A 23,190-nucleotide genomic window follows, 5' to 3' on the forward strand; every position below is an offset into this window, starting at 1 on the left:
GTAAAACTATAGGAAAGCCTCTAAACTCATTGGAAAGGATAGCATAACTTTGATACAAAAATCTGCAAAAGGATATTGCAAGATAATAAAATCATAGGCTACGGGGGGGCCTGGGTGACTCAGTTGGTTAGGCGTCCAACTTGGTCTCAGGTCATGATCTCATGGTTCGTGGGTTCAAGCCCCATGTCAGGACAGCTCAGAGCCAGGAGCCTGCTTTACATTCTGTGTCTCCCTCTCTCTCTGACCCTCCCCCACTCGCTCTCACGCGCTCGATCTCAACAATAAACATTAAAAAAATTTTTTTAAGAAAATCATAGACTAACATCACTTATGAATATAAATGCAGCAATTATAAACCAAATATTAGCAAACAGAACCCAACAATATGTAAAAAGGATAGTATATCATGTTCCAGTGTAATTTATTCCCAAAATGCAAGAAAGGATTAATATTCAATAAATCAAGGAATATAATGAATCTCATAAACACAACAAAGGACAAAGAATACATGAAACGACAAAAATCAACACCCAGTCATTAAAAATATAAATAAAACTTCTCAAGGAAATTATAAAGGAAAGTAAGTTTCTTAATTTGATAGAGATTTACTACAGGAAAACCACAGTTAACATCATATTCAATACAGAAATCTTAAATGCTATCTCTGAGGTTAGGAATGAGGCAAATGTGTATTATCATCATTTCTCTTCATCATTGTTCTGGAGATTCTAGACCCTGTGAGAAGGGAAAGAAAGAAAGAAAGAGAGAGAGAGAGGGAGGGAGGGAGAGAGGAAGGAAGGAAGGAAGGAAGGAAGGAAGGAAGGAAGGAAGAAAGGAAGGAAGGAAGGAAAGGGAAGAGAAGGAAAGGAAGGAAGGAAGAAAGAGAAAGAAAGAAAAGAAAGAAAGAGAAAGAAAGGAAGGAAGAAAGGAAGGAAAGAAAATGGATTGAAATAAGTAAATTTTTCTTTAGTCACAATTAATAAAATTGTGTAAAAGAAACTTGAAAAAATGAAAAAGAAGCAAAACTAGCAAGTTCAACAGATCAACGGTCAATATAAAAATAATTGCCTTCTACATATTAGGAATACATAATTGAAAATTTTACTAAAAGTTAAGCATCAAACATATGAGAGAAAACAAGCAAATCACCTATGCTGTTTCTCCACTGAAAACTACGGAACACTGATACATTAAAGCTACATAAATAAATAAGAATCTTATCTTCATGGAAAGCAAAACTCAATATGTTTCAGGTGTCAATTCTCCCAAATTATTCTTTAAAATTTTTTTAAGTTTATGTATTTATTTTGAGAAGGGAGGGTGGTGCAGAGAGTGAGAGAGAGAGAGAATCCCAAGCAGGCTCCAAACTGTTCGAGCCCGATGCACCGTGAGATCATGACCTGAGCCAAAGTCAGACGCTTAACTGAATGAACCACTCCGGCGCCGCAAGTTATTCTTTTTTTGAACCGAAGAATAGCTGACACGCATTAGCTTCAGGTGTGTGTTGTGGTGATTTGGCCTCTCCATGTCCTGCTGTGTTCACGCGTGTACCTGCCACCTGCCAGCTCACAACACGATCATAATACCATCGACCATATTCCCTATGCTGATCCTCTCATGCTTGTGGCTTATGGACTCTATAGCTGGGGGTCTGTCTCTCCCACTCCCCTTCACCCATTTTGCCCCACCTCCCATGCCTCTCCCCTATGGCAGCCATCAGTTTGTTCTCTGTATTTATGGATCTGTTCCTGTTTTTTGTTTGTTTGTTCATTTGTTTTGTCTTTTAGATTCCACGTATACGTGAAATCATATGGTATTTGTCTTTCTTTGTGTGACTTATTTCAGTTAGAAATACCCTCCCGGCCCATCCATGTTTTCACAGATGGCAAGGTCTCATTCTTTTTTATGGCTGAGTAATATTCCATCGCATATATACACACCACATCTTTATCCCCTCATCTACGGCTGGCCACTAAGGCTGCTTCCACATCCTGGCTATTGTAAATAATGCTGAAATAAACTTGGGGTTGCACATATCTTCCCCAAATCATTCTTTTTAAAAAATGGTTATATATTTATTTTGAGAGACAGAGGGTGTGTGTGTCTGCAAACTGGGGTGGGACAGAGAGAGAGGGAGAGAGAGAATCCCAAGCAGGTAGTGTGAAGCCCCACACAGGGCTCAGTCTTACAAACCATGAGATCATGACGTGAGCCGAAATAAAAAATTGGACACTTAACCAACTGAGCCACCCAGGCGCCCTCCTCCCCCCCATCACTCTTAAGTTGTAGTGCAATTTGGGTTGATACTCCAAAGTGTGTGTGTGTGTGTGTGTGTGTGTGTAAACTTGTATGCTTATGTTAAGTTTATGTGAAAATATAAAGGACCTACTATAAGCAGATAAAAGATACACTACCAGATATCAATTCTTATGTAATAAAGCAGTATACTTTTGTGCCAAGAATGGGTAAACTGATCAATAGAACAAGAGACTATGACCAGACTACATATTTATAATAATCTGATGTATTATAAGGGCAACACTTCAGTGCTGTGGGCAAAAAATGGACTTTAAGTGAATTGTGTTGGGTCTCTGAAATATCCACATGAAAAAATGCATCTGACCTTCTAACCTACATCATACAAACAATCAGTTAGAGATGGAATGAAGATTTTAATAAGTAAAATAATAAAGCTTTTAGAAGAAAGTGTAAGAGAATATCTTTATGACTACAGAGTAGACAGATATTTTCTAAAAAAGAACTCAGGGGGCGCCTGGGTGGCTTAGTCGGTTAAGCGTCCGACTTTCGCTTAGGTCATGATCTCGTGGTTCGTGGGTTCGAGCCCCAAGTCGGGCTCTGTGCTGGCTGCCAGCTCAGAGCCTGGAGCCTGTTTCGGTCTGTGACTCCCTCTCTCTCTGACCCTCCCCTGCTCACGCTGTCTCTCTCTCTCCTAGAAATGGATAAAACATTAAAAAAAAAAAAAAAAGAACTCAGGATGTCAAACAAGCTAACCCTAAAAGGAATTATAATTTGGACAATTTTAAAATTAGGAATTTCTATTCATCAATAGTCATCATTAAGAAACTGAGTAGAGAAACCACAGATTGGGACAAGACATGCGCAATACACATAACTGACAAAAGACTCTTACACATCAGTAAAGAAAAATAAACAGCCCAATAAAAATGGGCAAAGGCTTGAACAACCACCTCCACTAAATGGTATTCAGTGTCCAGTGAATGTATGGAAAGGCGGACATCATTAGTCCTCAGGGAACCACAGATCCAAACTACAGTGAATCATCACTGCACACACACCAGAAGGCATAAAACTAAAACATCAACAAGACAAAGAGTTGGCATACGTGTTTTGTTCATTAGACTTATTAACCTTTTAAAACATTTTCATAATAATGAATCGGTAGTGGGAACATAACTGCTGGCCTCACCTACCGGTACTCTGTTCATCCTGTGAAAGACCCCTGGAGACACTATTGAGCCTACTGATTATCTGGTGCTGGGAAGTCGTTTGTGGAACCACCCAAGACAGGCAGCGAAGACTTGTCAAGAAAGAAGGAAAGCAAGTGAGAACCAGCGCCAGAGTGCGAAGGAGGCAGGAGCAGAGAAAATCCCGTTAAGGAGAACCTGAATCCCATGGTCTCGAACCCAAGACCTCTCACTTAACAGATTAATCAAACAACAATGCTCCATTATCTTCAATATTATTTGAAATACATAATATAAGAAACATTTAATAACGTTAACTATATACATTTTTATGAGAAATTACATTGACTTGGGAAAGGAAACCTCTTTTACTGGCCCAAACCAGGGATGACTGGATACAAGGCGCAGGCAGAGGAGACCGCCCCTCAGGAAGTCTCCAGTATCAGACAGTTATCCCTGTTCTAATTCCTCTTTTTCCCCCGCTTCCCCCAGTGTTTCTTAGCTCCATAACTATTAACAAAAGCTGTTCTGAGCTCTGCTATTCGAGATTACCCAGCTCTTCCCACTCTACCCAGCTCAACTGAGTGACCACTGTGGGGGTCTGCACCCCACGTACTGGGTTAGAAGTGGGGGTGAGGAGAAAGGAGGCCACGTGAGCACAACAGACAGCAAGCACCTTCAGCTCACCTGGGGCTCCTGGTGCAGGAGTGGCCGGGGCCCAGGGTCTGGGGTCAAGCCAGCTGCCCACCCTGGACTCACTAGCGAGGAGCAGGGTGATGGATGCAAACATGAGCGGAAGTCATGACCATAGGCCATTTGAGTTACACATTTGTACTTGTGTGTTCTGTTTGTATGAAGAAATTCTAGGTGGGCATACGGGATAAAGGTGAAAGGTTGATGTTAGTGGAAGAAGGGACAGCTTGGGACTGGGGTGGGGGCAGGATTGTTTATTGTATTTCTTTATAGATGCAGGTTTAATTAAACCCTAGCAATGTCATGCCTATTCAAAAATACAAAACAAAGTTGTGGAAGGATAGATAGATAGATAGATAGATAGATAGATAGATAGATAGATAGATAGATAGATTCGTAGAGTATATGACCTTTAGAGGTTTTTATTCCACTCAGCATAACACCCTTGAGATCTATCTAAACTGTTGCATGCATCAATAGTTAAATTTTTTTAAAGATTTTTTAAAAAAGAATCTCTACACCCAACACGGGGGCTTGAAGCTACAGCCCCAAGGTCAAGAGTCCCAAGCTCCACCGACTGAGCCAGCCAGGCCCACAGATCACTAATTTTATTGCTGAATCGCATTCCATGGCCCGGATGTACCTCACTTTGTGTAGCCATTCCCTGTTGGGGCGCATTATGGTTGTTTCCAGTTTTTGCCATTCAAAGGCAAACCGGCTGTGCACATTCGTGTACAAGCTTTTGTGTGCATACATTTTCATTTCTCTGAGATAAATGCCCTCAGATAAATTCTCTGAGGAATGCAGTTGCTTGGTCAGATGATAAGTGTATGTTTCATTTATAAACTGTCCAACTATTTTCCAGAGTGACTGTACCATCTCATTTCTCCACTAGCAACGTAGAAAAGCTGAATTTTGTCAGCTCCCATGCCAGTATTTTGTATTGTTGCTACTTCACATTAGTTGTTCTAACAGATATGAGGTGACTTATCACTTAATTTGCATTTCTCTGGAAACTAGTGATGTTGCACATTTTGTCACATGATAGCTTTCCATCTGTATGTCCTCTTCATTGAAATACTTCATGCCTTTTGCACATTTTCTAATCGGATTGTTCATTTTTCTACTTTTGAGTTTTGAGTGTTATTTCTGCGTTCTAGAACAATCCTTTGTTTGATATAAACTTCGTAACTATTTCTCCCAGTCTAAGGCATGTCTTTCCATCTTTTCATCAGAGTCTTTCACAGACCAAAAGTCTTTATTTTTTTTTAAAATTTATTTATTTACTTAGAAAGAAAGGTGGGGCAGAGAGAGAGAGAGAATCCAAATCAGGTTCCACACTGTCAGTGTGTGTGGAGCCTGATGCAGGGCTCGAACTTACAAACCATGAGTTCGTGACCTGAGCTGAAGGAGTCCCACACTTAACTGACTCAGCCACCCAGGCACCCCTCTTTCCTGTTATAGTCCATTCGTCAATGCTCTTTTATAGATCATGTCGTTGGTCATGTCTAAGGGCTCCTTACCAAGCCCGGGGTCCTGAAGATGTTTTCTTCTTAAGGTTTTATGTCCCAGGGCACCTGGGTGGCACAGTCAGTTAAGCATCTGACTCCAGCGGAGCTATGGTGGGAGTTAAGAGCTTGTGCTCTTGTGTTAGATTCCTGGGTTCAATCCTTGGTTCAGCTACTTACTGTCTATGGGTGTTGGAGAAAGATAATTACAAACAAAATCTCCAGACAACCACAAGACTTCTCTATAAAAAGTAAATGGGCAGGAAAACAATTTTATTATTGAGAAAGCAGGAAACCCTTAGGTACTGTGCACTGCAGACAATCCACTAGAGAGATGGCATGAACAGAAAACAAAGGCTCACCTTTTATAGAGCCATGCAGGTGCAAGCCTGAAGCCCATACATCTTCTCTCAGGATAAGTGACAGCTCGCCCTCCGGTAAGAAGTCTTGCCAGCACCATTTGTCACACATAGCGGGTCCTAAAGTCGCCTGGTGATTTGGGTGATGCTGTGGAAATTCATTGGTTCATCCAAAGAGAAAACAGATTTCTCACTCCTGGTGACAGGGTGTAGTTTTGCGATTTGGGATAAGGTCCTTCCAGAAGTTGAGCTCCTAATCTCCCGTAGAAACTGGGTCACAGGGGCACTGTCTTCTTCCAGGCTTGTGTTCCACAAGGTGGCTCATGGGTCCCTGACAAAAAAAACATTCCTGTGTTGCAAAACTGGTAAGCTTTTTATTTAGCTTTTTAAAAACTGCACATACATCTCAAAGAGAAAAAAATTACAATTAAAACACTCTAAGAAAAGGGAGAGTGAGGTCTCTCTTTTGCACCATGGAAAATTATTATTTTTTTCTTTTGCCTTTAGAAGTCTCAGTGGGCAATTTATGCAGTCTTTTTGTGTGACATTTTTAAAGTTTACTTATTTTGAGGGAGAGAGAGAGAGAGATCAGGGGAGGAGGAGAGAGAGAGGGAGAGAGAATTCCAAGAAGGATTCTTTGCTATCAGCAGGGCACCTGACGTGAGGCTCGATCCCATGAACTGAGAGATCATGACTGGAGCCAAAATCAAGAGTCAAACACTTAGCTAACTGAGCCACCCAGGTGCCCCACAACTTACGCAATTTATCTGTGCCTGCATGTCCTCATTCAAAACTGGGGATGAAAATAGTGTTTATCTCAAAGGGCTTTTCATCACACCCGACGTAAGTATTTTAGCAGGTTCCTGGTGCACCTGTAGGTACTGTGAAGGAAGAGAATAGTCAGTGACACTTGTTCAGGGCGCTACAGCAGATGCTGTTCAGGGCCGCTGTGGGGCTGCAGGGGACACCGCAGTGTGTCTTGCAGTGATGGGGGAGCACTGGGCCAATTGGGAATACAGCGTGCGCCCCTGGGAACTCACACCAACTGGCACAAGGGGGTCAGTGGAGGACTGAAAATTACTAAGAGAAAACCTCGGGGGTAAGGACTTTGCCTTAGCCGACCCGTCAGGATCCGCCCTGCAGAAGGCCAGGGGGCTCGGACATCACCTCGGGGATGACGGGGGTGAGGGACATGAGTAGACAGGGCTGGGGCCGCGGGGCGCCGGCTCAGAGGGTTCTCGCTGGAATTGGACTTTGCAAAAGTACGCGTATGAGTCTAGGAGAAGGTTGAGGAGCCTGATGAATTTTTGGTCAAGGAAACCATCTTTGACAATAAGGATACAGTCCCACAGAAAATGAGAGGAAATCTTGCCTTTTCAGACTAACTCACTGCTCTCTCATTTCTTGAAAAATAATTCTAACTTCACCTCAAATCTCAACCCCATGCTCATTTTCATATATATTCCTTTGCATCAGGAAGGCTCCCTCTTGGGGCAGACGTTCACTCTAGATGACCGAGTTTAGTGATCTGTGACAGAGAAGGGGAGTACTCGTTTTCCAGGTGCATTTGTCTTTTCATAGACAAGGAACGAAACACCTTGCAGAAAAGATCTCTACCCCACGCAAAGTAAGCAAAACAGGCCACCCCCAAACACGCCACTTTGGTGTAGAAACTGTGCTAAGCTGTATGCACGTGGAAAATAACATATGCAAGGACAGGCATCCTCAAAGCGCCCCTAATCTGCTTATAGATAGATTCTCCAAAAGGAACTCAGTTGTCATGAATCACCTCCCTGGGAGTTTCATTAAGCAGGAAAGATGGGTTCTTAATCCCAGGAGACGAGATTAGAGGCAGACACCGTTCCCGGCAAATGGGGCCACAAATTATCCTAACCCGCGATTCTTCTTCATCTTTCTTAAACATCATCTACTCTCTCCTAAAAGGTCTCCACCCCGATATTCCATCTCTAGGAAAAGGGTGTTTAGCTCAAATTCCAAGCCGCCTTGGATTTGGCTCATTCTCTCTGGGTATTTTTACGTGCACAGGAGGTAGACATGCTAATAAATACCTGCTTGTTTTCTCCTGTCTGTCTGTCTTTCATGAATGACATTTGAGCTTGGATCTCAGAGGGGTGGAAGGAAAGTCACACCCCCACTGAAACACAGTGTGCTTAGGAGGAGCGTGGTGACTCCTGTCCTCCCTGGATCGTGGCTGTGACCTGCTCAGAAAACAGAATCTCCATCCATCCTGGCCATCCTTTGTTACATCCCGGTGCATAAAGGAAATCCCAAGAAAGAAAGGAGAGACTTCTATGCGTCCAAGAGCTGGTCCCCATTCTGACCCACAGCCTTGGAACTTAGGGAAGCTGAGGAGGGGGCCAGAGAAATGGGAAATGCTGCATGCAGAAGCCTGGTTGTTCATTTTTCAGCTGCACAACCTTCCTATTAATATAATTAAACCTAATTAAGACTGAGCATTTCTGCGCCAAACACTTGTAATTGTGGAGGGAGAGGGAAAGCTATACTTCAGGGACGGAGATTCTGCCGAGTCTTCTCCCTCACGGGCTGACAGCTTTGGAAATTGAGGCTTGGCTCCAGTGTCTGTTCACCAAGTGCTCCTCATTCCAGAGGGTTCACATAAGGCTCAGGGGGTTCACCTGCCAGAAGGACCCAAGAGAACATCACCGCTCAGCAGGTGCCGGGTGAGCACAGCTGCCCAGCTCTTTCAGTCCGCCCTGCGCCCTACAAAATCCCCGTCAGAGGCACGGACCTTGCTTCTCTCTGCGACTAAGTAAGGGAGCTCCTGACACGGGTCTGGGAGCCTGAACACCCTGACTCTTGGGAGATCTTCCCAAGGTACGTGCCGGGGCCAGAAGGAGGGCGGGACCAATTTCAGCAAATGTGCCTCCAGAAACGTTGGAACTCAGGGTCTGGTCCCACAGGAGAGTCTGAGGTGGGCTCCCCCATCGGGCGCCCACTTTCTTTTACCCAGAAACCAAGCCGGTGTAAGCAGAGTTCAGGTTTCTAGGCACGTCTCTTGCTTCTGCCTCTACGTTCACCTGTGTTAGGACTGTCGGCACCCGTAGCATTGATGACACTTGCCCACCTCATCTGGTGCACGTCTGTGTTTTGCAGAGGGGCCAGCTTCGTGTGCCGGCATGTTGCCAGCTCCCCAAGTGCATGGGTGAAACGGGAAGCTTGTCTTCCTGCGTCCATCCTTAAGCCTCCCCGTCTATCAGGTATCCTGCCCTGTGTGTGAGTCAGCTTCGCCCCTATGCGCCAGCTCGATGGGGCACCTATTAATAGCAATTAGGAGGGAAATCCTAGTGGCTGTTGGTGAGGTCCTACTTTTTCATCACCGGGTTGTGAGGTGGATACTGAGACGATCCTCAGATTCTTACCCTACTACAGGTAAGAAAGCACTGCCCTCATCTTTCAGTTGAGAAAACGGGCTGACAGGCAGGCCCTCACTTGGCTAAGCTGGGGGCTGGTGGATCCAGAAGGGGCTTTCCGCCACCATCCGAATGTAAAGCACGTCTCTGAAAACAGTTTACGCTGACATTTCCGAACAAGACTCTGAGACAGCGCCGCCATCCCTCCTCCGCCAGGGTTCGACCAGAGCGGAAGAGAGTGCTTTATGCGTGGTCCAGAAACGGGTCCCAGGTCGGAGTCCGTGCTGTGAAGTTTGGGGAAGACGAAAGAAGGCTGGAAACACGGGACACTCTGGGTAGAGATGAACAGAGCCCAACGGGAACACGTGTGGTGAGGTCACAGCAGGGACTGAGGCGGGCCGAGCGCGGTCACCGGAGCACATCCCAGGGCTTTGACTCCACGTTGAGTCTGTTCCTGCTCCTGGGTGGTGCTTCGTGCCGCCGTCCCTGCCGCCAGGCTGGCGGGGTGTTTCACGGGGCGCGAGGCAGGGAGGACCACATCAGGCTTCGTCCGACAACGTGCAGGCCTTGCTCTCCGCTCGTGTCCGGGGAGGGAGTGGAGGCCAAAGGCGTGACCCCCGTTCCCCAAGTCGTGGGGCCTCCTGGGGCCAAACCTGGACAAAGCCTGAGTTCACGCAGCTCGTGCTGCCAGACGCCCTCAAGGCCAGGAGCATCGGAGCCCCTAAGGGCTGGGAGCGTGGGGAGCGGGAGAAGGCCGTGGGCAGGCTTTCCAAGCAGACAGGGTCTGTGCAAATCCCGCGGGCCCATCAAACCTCCTGCTTTATGTTGTTTGGGGGAAAACGTCAGCAGCTTTATAGACGCTTCTAGGTGAAAACTTAGGTTGGGGACGTTAACGGAGAAAGAGCGCATATCTATCCAGGCCCGAGAGGGGGCCGATGGTCTGGACCGACAACGACCGCATCAGTTCTGTGGGTAACCAGGGCGGGAGAACCGAGGCGGGACAGCTGACGCCGAATTCCCTGCAGACACCCACCCTCCCAAGGTTATGGAGCAAGCGGGAAAGGCGCCCTCGCCCTTCCTTTGCGTGGGGCCTCTTTTCTCGGGGAAGATGCCCCCGTCCACTCGGGCACACTCCCCACCCCTGGGGATCCCTCCTTCATACACCGCCCCGCCGCAGGACAGCGCGCAGTTCCTTGTTACCCGGCTTTTCCTCACCACCCCCTCCCGGGAAGTCCCCACACACCCTCGCCCGATGCGGGCCTCCCTTAGGGTCTCCTCTGACCCCTCAGCGGGACTCAGACCTCCTGGGCAGACCCTTGCTGGGCAGACCCTTGCCAAGGTCCCCCCGGCCCTACCCAGACTGCATCAGGTCAGGTCTGAGCTTGTCCAGCCCACAAACCGTGTCGGGACGCCTCTGGCTGATGAGGCTTTAAAAGTTGGGGTCCGATCTCAAAAGGCTGTGCAGTTTGATTTCATGTTGAGAACGAGGAAAACCCAGTGGAAACTTGTGGGCAGTGAACTCACAGAATCAGTTTGGCCTTTGGAAGACAAGTCTGGAAATATTCCGGTGTGTGTATCAGGGATATAAAAATTGGAATCAGGAGGCAAACCGGGAAACTGCTATACTCAGCAAAATGAGATCTGTCGTGCCTGCTGAACCTGACGGGCCCGAGGGAAGATGCGACGGGCTGAACCTGGGGGCTGTGAAGGCCGTGGAAGCAGCAGGAGGCTTGAAGTGTCTGTGTGGGCACGTGGAGCGGGTAAGACTAAGACCCAGACTGCGTGGAGGTGGCTGATGGTAATGTCCCCTGGAGAGCTAGAAACACAGGGCGACAGCCGGTTGAGGGACTTGTAGTTCAATCCAGCACATGCTGGGATTGAGAATATCTGGGATGTAAAGAATGAAGCATGGAGTTTGTCTTTGCCGGTATGGAGCCACACAACACAATCTCGATTGCGACTTGTGAGCTTTGTATTCTTATTCTCAGTATTGCTCTTGAAGCCACATAGAATGACCGACAAAGAGGGCTCACGGGGAAAGGAATAGGGTTCTCTGGACAAAAATCTGCCCTGTTACGAATACCACTGTCCTGTATGCAGTAGAGGAGCGCTTTGACGCGAAGTATTCTTTGCACGTCCGTCTCCTCATAAGTTTTCTTCAAGAGGCACTTGCTATGGGCGCCTGGGTGGCATAGTCAGTTAAGCGTCCGACTTTCGCTTAGGTCATGATCTCGCGGTTCGTGGGTTCGAGCCCCGCGTCGGGCTCTGTGCTGACTGCCAGCTCAGAGCCTGGAGCCAATTTCAGAGTCTGTATCTCTCCCTCTCTCTGACCCTCCCCTGCTCACGCTGTCTCTCTCTCTCTCCTAGAAATAAAAAAATATATATTTTAAAAGGCACTTGCTGGATTCAAATTTCTCTCCCCTTGAAGTGAGAAATGGCTTTGAACAACATCAAGGGAACAATGTTTCTCCTTTCTCCTGGCCCTGGCACTACGGGGAACATCTCTGCTTTTGTGAAGTATTTGTGGACGCTCTTTTCAGGCACTGAGAAGAAATCTGTTCACCTTCTTATCACCCACTTGGCTCTCACAAATATCATGATACTTTTTTCCAAGGCAACGCTGAAATCAATAGCAACGTTTGGTTGAGAAACTTCCCGGATGATATAGGCTGTGAAATGTTTGTGTTCCTGGAGAGGGTGGCCCGGGGACGTTCGGTCTCCACCAGCCGCTTCCTCGCGGTGGTCCGGGCCGCCCCCTTCAGTCCCAGGGACCCCGAGCCCGCCAGCTTCACGCCAGTGACCACATGGCATAGCCTTCCCTTTTTCCTCTTCTTGTGGATACTAGGCTCCTTGGTCAGCAGGGACTTACTCTGCTACATCGGAAACGTCAGCCACCTGAACAGCTCACTTGTAGATCGCCACAAGTGACACCGAATGTCACTTCCTACCAGGCAACCAGACAATGAAGTGGATGTTTCTCATTCTCATGGCCCTGCGGTATCCCCTGTTTCTGAGTCTCTGGCTGGGCTGGGCCAGCGTCTACATGGTATTTCTTCTCCACAAGCCCCGCAAGCATGGCCTCTACCTTCAGAAATCCAGGGTCCTCTACCAGAACCCCCTGAGAGAAGAGCCGCTCACAGTGTCCTTTGATGCTTTGTTTTCTTTTCTTGGACAGATTATATTGTTTCTTTATGCTTAAATTCCTCCTTAGAGAACACTTCTTTCATATTAAATATTCCAGAATTTCTAATTCTTGCCTATGCAATTGTGAACCCATTTGTTATGAGTCAGAGAGATAGACATCTGGGTGGATGTTGGCACACTAAATAAAACTTGCCAAATCTGTTTTTTCACTGATCCCCTCAGCAATTTAGTTGGGAACAACGGTTAGTCTTCCTATGCTGTGTTTAAAAATAAAACAGAAGATCTCAGCCTTTTGACTAAGATCAAGTGTAAGAATAAAATGGACATGGGGAACTGAGCATATAACAAATATGTTAAAGATGTGATGAAAGTTATTCTCATACAAGAAACTGGGACCATCGACCCTGAACTGACACCAGAGGCCATACAACAGGGACTGAGTCGTTGTCTCATTTTCCATCCTGTCACCCTCAGGAAGTCACTTAAATCCTCATGTTTGTGGGGTGCCTGACTAGCTCAGTCATTTAAGTGTCTGACTCTTTATTCCGGCTCAGGTCACGATCTGGTGGCTTATGGGTTCAAGCCCTGCATTGGGCTCTGCGCTGTCTGCATGGAGTCTGCTTGGGATTCTTTCTCTCTCCCTCTCTCTCTCTGCCCCTCCCCTGCACTCTCTCTTTCTCAAATCAAATAACTAAACATTACCAAAAAATTCTTATTTCTGTTAGATGACTCTTTCACCACCAACACTCCAGGAGTAAAAAATGAGAAAACAATTTGGCAAAATTAATCAAAATTACCAGATAATTTACCCTTTGTCCCAGTTATACCACGTTAGAACCTGATCCTATAAATACAATTGTTTGTGCAAGAATTACAGTAAGAAAAATATTACACATTGCAGAGTTTTTAAAAATTCTTTTACATTTATTCATTTTTGAAAGAGAGAGACAGAGCACAAGTAGAGTAGGGGAGGAGCAGAGAGAGAGGGAGACACAGAATCCAAAGCAGGCTCCAAGCTGTCAGCACAGAGCCCGAAGTGGGGCTCGAACTTACAAACCAAGATCATGACTTGAGCTAAAGTCGGATGCTTAACCAACTGAGCCACCCAGGCACCCTGAGTTATTTTTTAAAAAAACACTTTAAGACGCAACCAAAGAGTCTATATTTCCAGTTATTTAAAAACATCCATACCTCCATGAATATCCATCCTCACAAAGGGATTTTATGAAATTCATGAAGGAGTGAGGAAGTTCTAAATGTGTTGATAGGGTGTGACATCAATAGTAGGTTTTAATCAATAAAACAAAAGCAATCTCAGAGTAACAGCATTCAAATAGGAGGAAAATGTATTTAATTATGATGTTACATACACAAAGTATCTCTGGAAGAGTAAAAAATAAACTAGAAGAGTGGTTGCCTGTTTTGAGAGACAGCAGGTAAACGGAGGCATAGCATGAAGAGTTTCATTTTCATCTTTCTATGTCTTTTTATTTGCTAAACATGGGAATGATTCTTTTTACATGAATAAACTAAGTTTGAAGGCAATTAGTGGTTTTATTTCCAGACATCATCTGTCAGTGTCCTGGCGCCCAGCGAGATCCATGTCTTTACTATCAAAGGGCCCCAAGTAACCTGGCTTCACATTAATTTACATGAAGAATTTAGTTCTTAATTTCTTAAATTTGAATTAAATATAAGAATTTGACTATAATGCATAGGTTTGGCAATGAGATTTCTGATGATGCCATTTTGAAAAATACTTGAAATTTTTTATTTATCATACATGTTTATAGTACAAAATCTTAGAACTGATATAAACAGGGTTTTGCTCCAGTTTAAAGAATCTCTTTGCCATATTTCAATGTTGTTTACATAGGCTTATGGGTATTTTATTCCTGTACTAAACAGTGGTTACTGCTTACTGGTTTTGGATTCATTAGACCATATCCACACGACTTTAACAACTTGCATTATTATGTTACACTGGAATGTTTTTAAGCTAATTTTCCTCATAGTGGTGTGGGTGCTTGAAGGCTTCGGAGCAGAGCGCTTGATAAGCCCCTATTCTTCCCAGATCTGTGTAGAATAGAGGGAGCTGAGACCCCTGACCAGCTCTCCAAGGAAAGTGTGCAGAGGACCCGGGGGCAGCAGGGAGACATGAGCTCGATGCCGGCCCTGAGAGCATCTGTGAGGCACACTTTCCTCTGGCGCGTTCCGCATGAGCCCCAGAGCATCTCACCTCCATCCCTTCCCTGTCTTTCCTTGGATGCCATCCATTGCGACTTGCCCCACCACTCCCCGCTGCCTCCGCGATCCCCCTAGCACTTGCAGTGGCTGTAAGCCCCAGGCCGGCCTCTGAGACTGACCAAGCAAGAGGACTTCGTTCAGCCAGCCAGCACCACCAGTCCTCGGTCTTCTGGAAGTGTGCACGGAATACAGGAGACCAACTGGTCAGTGAGCTAGAATGCACGTCCCACAGGGTGGGTGAGCACGTAAGCTAAAGGTCTCCTCCACTTGCTCTTTGAGACAAGCATTAAGACAATGTAGAGAATAAAAATCATTTGTATGAGGCTGAGGGACACAGGATGAAACCCAAGGGGAAACTGGAAAGAGAGGTTGCAGTAGGCTGGGGCCACCATCTCCGGGTGTAAAAACCTGCGGCTTCAAGAGGCCACTGTTACATTGCGCCCTGGATGCTATGTTTGCTAACAGTACTGCCATGCAATGGATTACCTTTATTTGACAGAAAAGTCTTTGGATTGGTTTTCAGCAGACCACGGATTCTCTGAAGCCAGGTGTTTCATCGTAGAGTCCTAAGTTCAGATTTCCTTTCCCATTAATGCATTTTCTTTTTTTCTTCATTATCGATAACCAAAAGCTCCCAATGTATTCACACACAGGCCTATGAAGTTTTAGGTGGTAACTTACTAGGGGATGTGGAAGAGATGCTGGCGAGTTTGTTCCCTAATGATAGAAGAGTTGCCCAAAAAGACAAATTGGAAGGAGCAGAGAGGAGGCTGTGGGTGAGGCTAGGCAACAGAGGGCACTGTTGAGGATCTGAGATGGGCCTGCAAATATTTTTTATATTATTATTTCCAATTGTCAATGTGTTTTTAAAAATTGCTATAGTCAAATGTCTTTATTTGAAAAGAAGAAGAAAACAAAGACGAATTATTATTATTATTTTGGAGTGTTTCGGTGGCTCAGTGGGTGAAGCATCAGACTCTTGATTTCAGCTAAGGTGGTGATCTCAGGGTTGGTGAGTTTGAGCCCTGAGGGGCTCTGCACTGACAGCACAGAGCCTGTTTGGGATTCCCTCCTCTCTTTCTACACCTCCCCATGTTCTCTCTTTATCTCAAAAAAAAAAAAAAAAAAGTTAAAATCAGATTTTGGAAAAATCTTTAAACAGAAGGCAATGTAAGTGTAAAAACTAGTCGAAATTTGAAGAGAAAAAAAAAAACCTCCAATCATTTTCCTAAATGGATAGACCTCAAACATCTATCTAAAACCTATATTCTATTGTTATATAAATATAAAATAGTAAAATAATTATGAAACTAGATTTCCAATGTATTGAGAATCTGGGTTATTCAAGTATTAGTGGTAACATTGTAAAATGAAACAACACATTTGGAAACTAGTCAATTTGGAAATTGGTCAATTGCTAAAAAAGATTCATAGGGTTCACGCCTTTAACCAACTAATTCTCCTAATTATGAATGGGTGAAGAACAAAAGCCTTTCAAGGAATATGCTAAGTATCAAGAGAATATATTAGACTGGGTGAAATTGAAGACTAATATCCGCAAAATCTGCTCTAAGAAATTAATATCACAAATGCAGGAATACTCCCTTAGAGAAGAAAGGGGTAATAAATGACAGAGATTGTATAGTAAAGTTGAAGGTAACCGTCTCCAAGTGAAACTCAGGACAGTGAGCAGATTTTTTTTAAGTTTACTTATTTAAGTAACCTCTACACCCAAAGTGGGGCTTGAACCCACGATCCCAAGACCTCCAGCCACATGCCCTACCACTGGGCCAGCCAGGTGGCTGGACAGTCACTCGAAGGGAGCATGTGCCCCAAACTGGAAATGCCAGGAGGAGACTCGAAAATAATCGGAAATGAAAAGCACACAACCGACGAAGGTGGGATTCGAACCCACGCGTGCAGAGCACAATGGATTAGCAGTCCATCGCCTTAACCACTCGGCCACCTCGTCGCGACACACCAAGAACTCTAAGTACTTTATTTCAGAATTGACACTCGGGAGCCCCGGCTGTCCCCATGCGGGGAATCTAGGGGGCGGCCGGGGACGCCCGGGGACCAGCAGACTGGCCTCCACTCGAACGGACAACGACTGGGGTGGGAAAGTCGCGAAGGGGAAGAAGCAGGCCCAGGAGTCCCAGGAGTCGGGACGGGGGTCGAGCGGTGACGGAAGCACCCGGCCCGGGCCTGCGCCCCCCCCCACCCCCAGCGCGGGCGGCCCGGCTCCCGCAGGGGCGCATGCGCGCGGGCGGTGGGCGCGCCTGTCTGCGGTCACCGCCTGCGCTCCGGGGGCGCGACCCGAGCCAGGCGCCGGCGGGGGGGCCCCCGGAGCCGGTCCCCCTGGTGTGGACCTCAGGGAGCCTGGCGAGTCCGGACTCCGAGTTTGCGGTTAGTAAGACAGTCTGGAAGCTTAGACGACGGGTCCGAGTGGGGGCAGCGCCGTGTTTCTACCCCGTGTGGTCACCGCGTTGACCCTCCAGGGGGAGACTGCGCAGGGCAGACCGTGAATTCTGGTTCCCCCAAATCCCTGTGTGCTTCTTCGGTGATTTTACAGGGACAGGTTGCCCAGCTTGCACTTGATTTCCAAGGGGTGCGGTGCAAAACCTGTTGAGACTCGTCCCTAGCGAGTTCAAGGAAAGGGTAGGGGTTGGGGGGGATTTTTCAGCTTCTTGCTTCATAAGAATGAATACAAAGCACAGATGAATGAACAAAATAAGAATTAATTCTGACTAATCAGAATGAATCCTAAATGCCTGGGAAAAGAAGACTATATTGAAAGTTAGTATTTATTTTTTTCAAGTTTTTATTTGAATTCCAGTTGGTTAACAGTGTAAAATTAGTTTCTGGTGTAGAATTTAGTGATTCTACACGCACATACAACACCCAGTGCTCATCACAAGTGCCCTCCTAAATCCCCCTCATCTATTTAACCCATCCCCCCCACCTCCCTTCTGGTAACTACTGGTTTGTTCCCTTTAGTTAAGAGTCTGTTTCTCGTTTCTTCCTCTCTTCCCTGTACCCCATGTTCATTTGTTTTATTTCTTAAATTCTGCATATGAGTGAAATCATATGGTATTTGTCTCTCTCTGACTTATTTTGCTTAGCATGATACTCTCTGTAGCTCCATCCATGCCATTGCAAATTGCAAAGTCTCATTCTTTTTTATGGCTGAGTAACATATCATTGTGTATAAATATACACCACTTCTTTATCCACTCATCAGTCAATGGACTTGACTTGGGTTATTTCCATAATATGGCATTGTAGACAATGCTGCCATAAACACTGGGGTGCGTGCATACCTTTGAACTAGTATTTTTGTATCCTTTGGGTCAGTAGCTACTAGTGCAGTTGCTGGATTGCTCTCAAGACTAACCTTCAGAAAATAGAACTACCCTCTGAAGGTTAGACTTGAGCAACTTTTCTAGAGGTGGCCAAGAGAGAGGGTGTCCCAGACGGAGGAAAGGGCCTGAGCAAAAAAGCAGGAGGGTTTGCCGTATTTAGGGTAATGCGAGGAATCCCAGAGAGTTCATGCCCTTGGGTCACACCTCCTCCAATCCAGTATTTGTCTCAGGGACTATTCATTTTTATTGAATTGCTTTTTATTTAGAGATTGTGTCAGAGAAAAGTTGTAAGGATATATTTATAGCACGAAGTTTATTCTTGTGTATGGTTTCCAGAATAGATCTAATTTTATCTTTTTTCAAATAATTATATGATTGATTCAAAGGCCTTTATTAAAATCTTTTTCTCTGTGATTTGAAATACCATTTTTATCTTATACTAGATTTGTATATGTAATCGTATCTGTTTGTGAAATTTCAATTCAGCCCACTGTCTGCCTATTCATGCACCAGCACCACCTTTGAATGTAGACGTTTCATTGTATGTCTTAATGAAGAGCCAGTTTGCTTTAAAGGCTTGTTTTTTGGTATTTTCCTAGATATCCCTGTGTGTTTCCTTCTCCTTATTAACTTTATGATAAACTTTTCTAGCTGCATTAGTAATCTCACTGGACATTTTAATTGCGACCACAATAAATTTACAAATATCTTAAGGACTCTTTCTGTGCTGCCATAACAGTGCCCACAAATGTCCTGGCAAATGCTCACAAGAAAATATCGAAAAGAGAGGCAAATGCTAGGTTCCTTTTAGGCCCATGGCCCAAGGTCACTGTCCAGTTTCTAACTGTGATGAAGTATAAGTGGTTACGTTGGCGAACCTGAGATCACTGGTGCTTCACATAGCTCCGTGGAGAGCTCTGTGGGTCCTGGAGCCCAGAGCCCTGGGGTCTCCTCTCCACCACCACCCCCCAGGCTCTGTGAGGGCAGGAAGTACTGTCCCCAGTGCAGTCGGTGCTGTAGGGAAAGGGAGTTTCAGGTGGGGGGGGGGGTACCAGCTCCAGTCGCAGCCCAGAGGGAGGCCAGCGGTGTCACAGCCGTGTGAACTCTCACCTCACATCCCCATCTTCCTCTTCACCTGCGATCAGGTGCCTTCTCCTCAAGACTGAAGGAAGGTGGGTGTTGTGGCCTCAGCCGGGGCTCCTCTCTGCCCTCGTGCTAGCTTCACTTGTCTTCATTCTTAGGATGTGAAGACCTTACCTGGGCTATTCCACCCATCCCGCCAGGCACTTAAACAAACCCTCCCCATACTACAAACCTCAGCCTGCGACTTAGCCTGCAACAGGTTCCAGGTGAAATAATTCCTGGGTGAGGAACCCCTAATCCCCTTCCAGAGACTTTCATGTCCAGGGATAAAGGTGTTAGACCCTCAGTAACTGCAAACACGGCAACTACTTGCTGTGTGATGTGACCTCTTGAGCCCTTGTTGACATAAGGTCAAAGTCAAGTCCTTGCAGAATGCAGGGTGGTCTGCACCCCCTGAGAATGCCCAGTGGTACCCTCAGCTTAACCCAGCTTTGGGAAACCACCTGGGAGCCCCTGTATGACATATTTAGCACACAGTCTTCTCTCAGCTTCAGATGTACAACGTATTGATTCAACAATTCTATGCATTACTGAGTGCTCACCACAATTCTTCCCAATCTTTTTGCTGGTAGCGGGTCTTGCTTGGATGTGGAGGGCTGCTGACTGATCAGGGTGGTGGTGGCTGAAAGCTGGCGCGGCCGTGGCGGTTTCTTAAAGTAACAAAGACAACAATGATATTTGCCACATCTTCTGTTCACAAATGATTTCTCTGTAGCATGTGATGCTGTTGGGTAGCATTTTACCCTGAGTAGAGCTTCTTTCAAAATTGGAGTCGATCCTCCCAAACCCTGCCGCTGCTTTATCCACTAAGTTTATGCCATACTCTAAATCCCTTGCTGTCATTCCAGCAGTCTTCTCAGGATCTTCACCAGCAGTACATTCCATCTTACTTCCTTTCACTCACCGACAAGAAGCAACTCCTCATCCGTTAAAGTTTTATCATGAGATTGTAGCAATGCTGCCACATGTTCAGGTTTCCCTTCTAATTCTAGTTTTCTCATTACTTCCACCACCCCTTGAAGTCTTGAACTCCTCAACATCATTCATAAGTTGGAATTAATTTCTTCCCAACTTCTGTGAATGTTGGGACTTTGGCTTCTTATGAATCTCCAGTGTTCCAGATGGTTTGTAGAATGGTGAATCTTTTCTAGAAGGTTTTTGATTTATTTTGCCCAGATCCATCAGACAGATCACTATCTATGAACTATAGCCTCACACAAGGCATTTCTAAATTAGTAAGACTTGAAAGTCAAACGTATTCCTTGATGCATGGGGTGCAGAATGGAAGCTGTGTCGGCAGGCATGAAACCAACCTTAATCTAATCCATCTCCATCAGAGCTCTTGGGTGACCAGATGCATTGTCAATGAGCTGTGATATTTTGAAAGGAATCATGTTTTTCCCCCTGAGCAACAGGTGTCAACAGTGGGCTTTAAATATTCAGTAAGCCATGCTGTAAACAGATGTGCTGTCATGGAGGCTTTGTTCCGCTAGTAAAGGACAGACAGAGTGGATTTAGCATGATTCTTTTTTTTTTCTTAAGTTATTTATTTTGAGAGAGAGGAAGAGAAGGAGAGGCAGAGAAAGAGGTAGAGAGAGAGCGTCCCAGGAAGGCTCCGCATTGTCATCACAGAGCCTGAAGTGGGGCTCAAACTCACGAATCATAAGATCATGGCCTGAGCTGAAATCAAGAGTCAGATGCTTAACCAACTGGGCCATCCAGGCAACCCTAGCGTAATTTGTAAGTGCCCTAGAATTCTCAGAATTGTAAATGAACATTGGTTCCAACTTGAAGTCAGCCACTGCTTTGGACCCCAACAAGACAGTCAGCCTGTCCTTTGAAGCTCTCAGGCAGGCACTGATTTCTCTCTAGCTGTGAAAATCTTAGATGGCATCTTCTTCCAACAGAAGGATTTGTCTACATTGAAAATCTGCTATGTATTGTAACCACCTTCATTAACTCTCTTAGCTGGATATTCTAGAGAACTTGCTGCAGCTTCTATGTCAGCACTTGCTGCTGCATTCTGCACTTTTCTGTATGGAGACGGCTTCTTCAACCTCATGACAAAACCTCTGTTGGCTTCAAACTTTGCTTCTGCAGCTGCCTCGCCTCTCTCAGCCTTCATAAATTGAAGAGAGTTGGCATCTTGCTCTGGATTACGCTTTGGCCTAAAAGAATGTTGGGGCTAGTTTGATGTCTCTCCAGCCACTCAAATTTCTTTGCATCAGCAATGAGGCCATTTCACATCCTTATCACCGCTTTGTTTGCCAAAGTAGCACTTTTCATTTCCTTCAAGAACTTTTCCTTGTCATTCACAACTGAGCTAACTGTTTGGCACAGGGGGCCAATATTTAGCCTATCTTGGTTTTAGACATGCCTTACTCATTAAGCTAAAATGAGGGATGTGTGATTCTCAGAAAAGTGTTCTCTTGAACACTTTGAGGCCAGTGTAGGGTTATCAATTGGCCTAATTTCAATATTGTTGTGTCTCAGGAAATAGGGAGGCTGGAGGAGAAGAAAAGAGATGGGGGAAAGGCTGGTCGATGGAGCAATCGGAACACACACTCTCTCAAAATAAGTAAAATTTTAAAAAATAAAAATTAGTATTATTTGTATGTATTATAGACCCAGACAAATAAGGTTCATTTCAATCAAATTTTCTTTCTTATGGTATATCCTAACATTTTTCTTTTATTATCTTTTTATTATACTGGCACAAGAAAAAAATTCCTTTAAAATTAGTTTAGCACAGGGGCACATGGGTGGCTCAGTCGGTTAAGCATCTGACTTTGGCTCAGATCATGATCTCATGGGCTCACAAGTTTGAGTCCCATGTTGGGCTCTGTGATGACAGCTCAAAGCCTGGAGCCAGCTTTGAATTCTGTGTCTCCCTCTCTCTCTCTGCCTTTCCCCACTCCTGTTCTGTCTCTCAAAACTAAATAAACATTTAAAAAAATTTAATAGATTTAGCACAAAATGAAGGATGAAAAGACCACATGTCCCTCTCAATTCACACAGAAAAAACATTTCACAAAATTTGATACTCTAGAATGATTAAAAAAAAAAACTTAACAAACTAGAAATAGAAGGAAACTACTTTAGCATAATAAAAGCCATATATGAAAAACCCACACAAACATCATACTCAATGGTGAAAGACTGAAAGCTTAACCTATGAGATTAGGAACAAGATAAGCATGCCTGCTTTTATCACTTCTATTCAACACAGTACTGGAAGTACTAGCTAGGCAACAAAAAGAAATAAAAGGCATCTAAATTGGAAAGGAAGAAGTAAAAGTATCTCTGTGCACAGACTATAGAGTTTAGTTTGTGAAAAACTCTAAAGATTCCACAAATAATCCTATTAGACCTAAATACATATAGCAAAGTTGCACGTACAAAATTAACACACAAGGGGCGCCTGGGTGGCTTAGTCAGTTAAGCGACTGACTTTCGCTTAGGTCATGATCTCGTAGTTCGTGGGTTCGAACCCCGCGTCGGGCTCTGTGCTGACTGCCAGCTCAGAGCCTGGAGCCTATTTCAGAGTCTGCATCTTCCTCTCTCTCTGACCCTCCCCTGCTCACGCTGTCTCTCTCTCTCCTAGAAATAAATAAAATAAAATAAAATTACACACAAAAATCAGTTATTTCTATATACTACAATGGACAATACAAAAAAAGTTTTTAAAAACACAATTGCATTTATTTTTTTTAGCCTTATATATCTTTTGTATTTATTTTTTTTTATTTTTTATTTTTTTACAAATAGTTTATTGTCAAATTAGTTTCTACATAACACTCAGTGCTCATCCCCAAAGTGCCCTCCTCCATGCCCATCCCCCCTCCCCCCACATCCATCAGTCCTCAGTTTTTGTCAGCATTCAAGAGTCTCTCATG

The 23,190-nt window shown here is 45.0% G+C and overlaps 1 non-coding gene and 1 pseudogene across 1 annotated transcript; one reads left to right on the top strand and one right to left on the bottom strand.

Annotated features, from left to right (window-relative positions):
- The first annotated feature begins 11,822 nt into the window (after positions 1–11,822).
- On the top strand, positions 11,823–17,195 carry LOC120226734 (annotated as a pseudogene).
- Positions 16,680–16,761, bottom strand: TRNAS-GCU. Its single transcript has one exon. It is a non-coding gene; the product is annotated as a tRNA-Ser (tRNA).
- Positions 17,196–23,190: the final 5,995 nt, after the last annotated feature.

The sequence above is a fragment of the Hyaena hyaena genome, unplaced genomic scaffold (genome assembly GCF_003009895.1).
Source record: "Hyaena hyaena isolate Hyena2069 unplaced genomic scaffold, ASM300989v1 scaffold_1826, whole genome shotgun sequence".
NCBI classification, from domain to species: domain Eukaryota; kingdom Metazoa; phylum Chordata; class Mammalia; order Carnivora; family Hyaenidae; genus Hyaena; species Hyaena hyaena.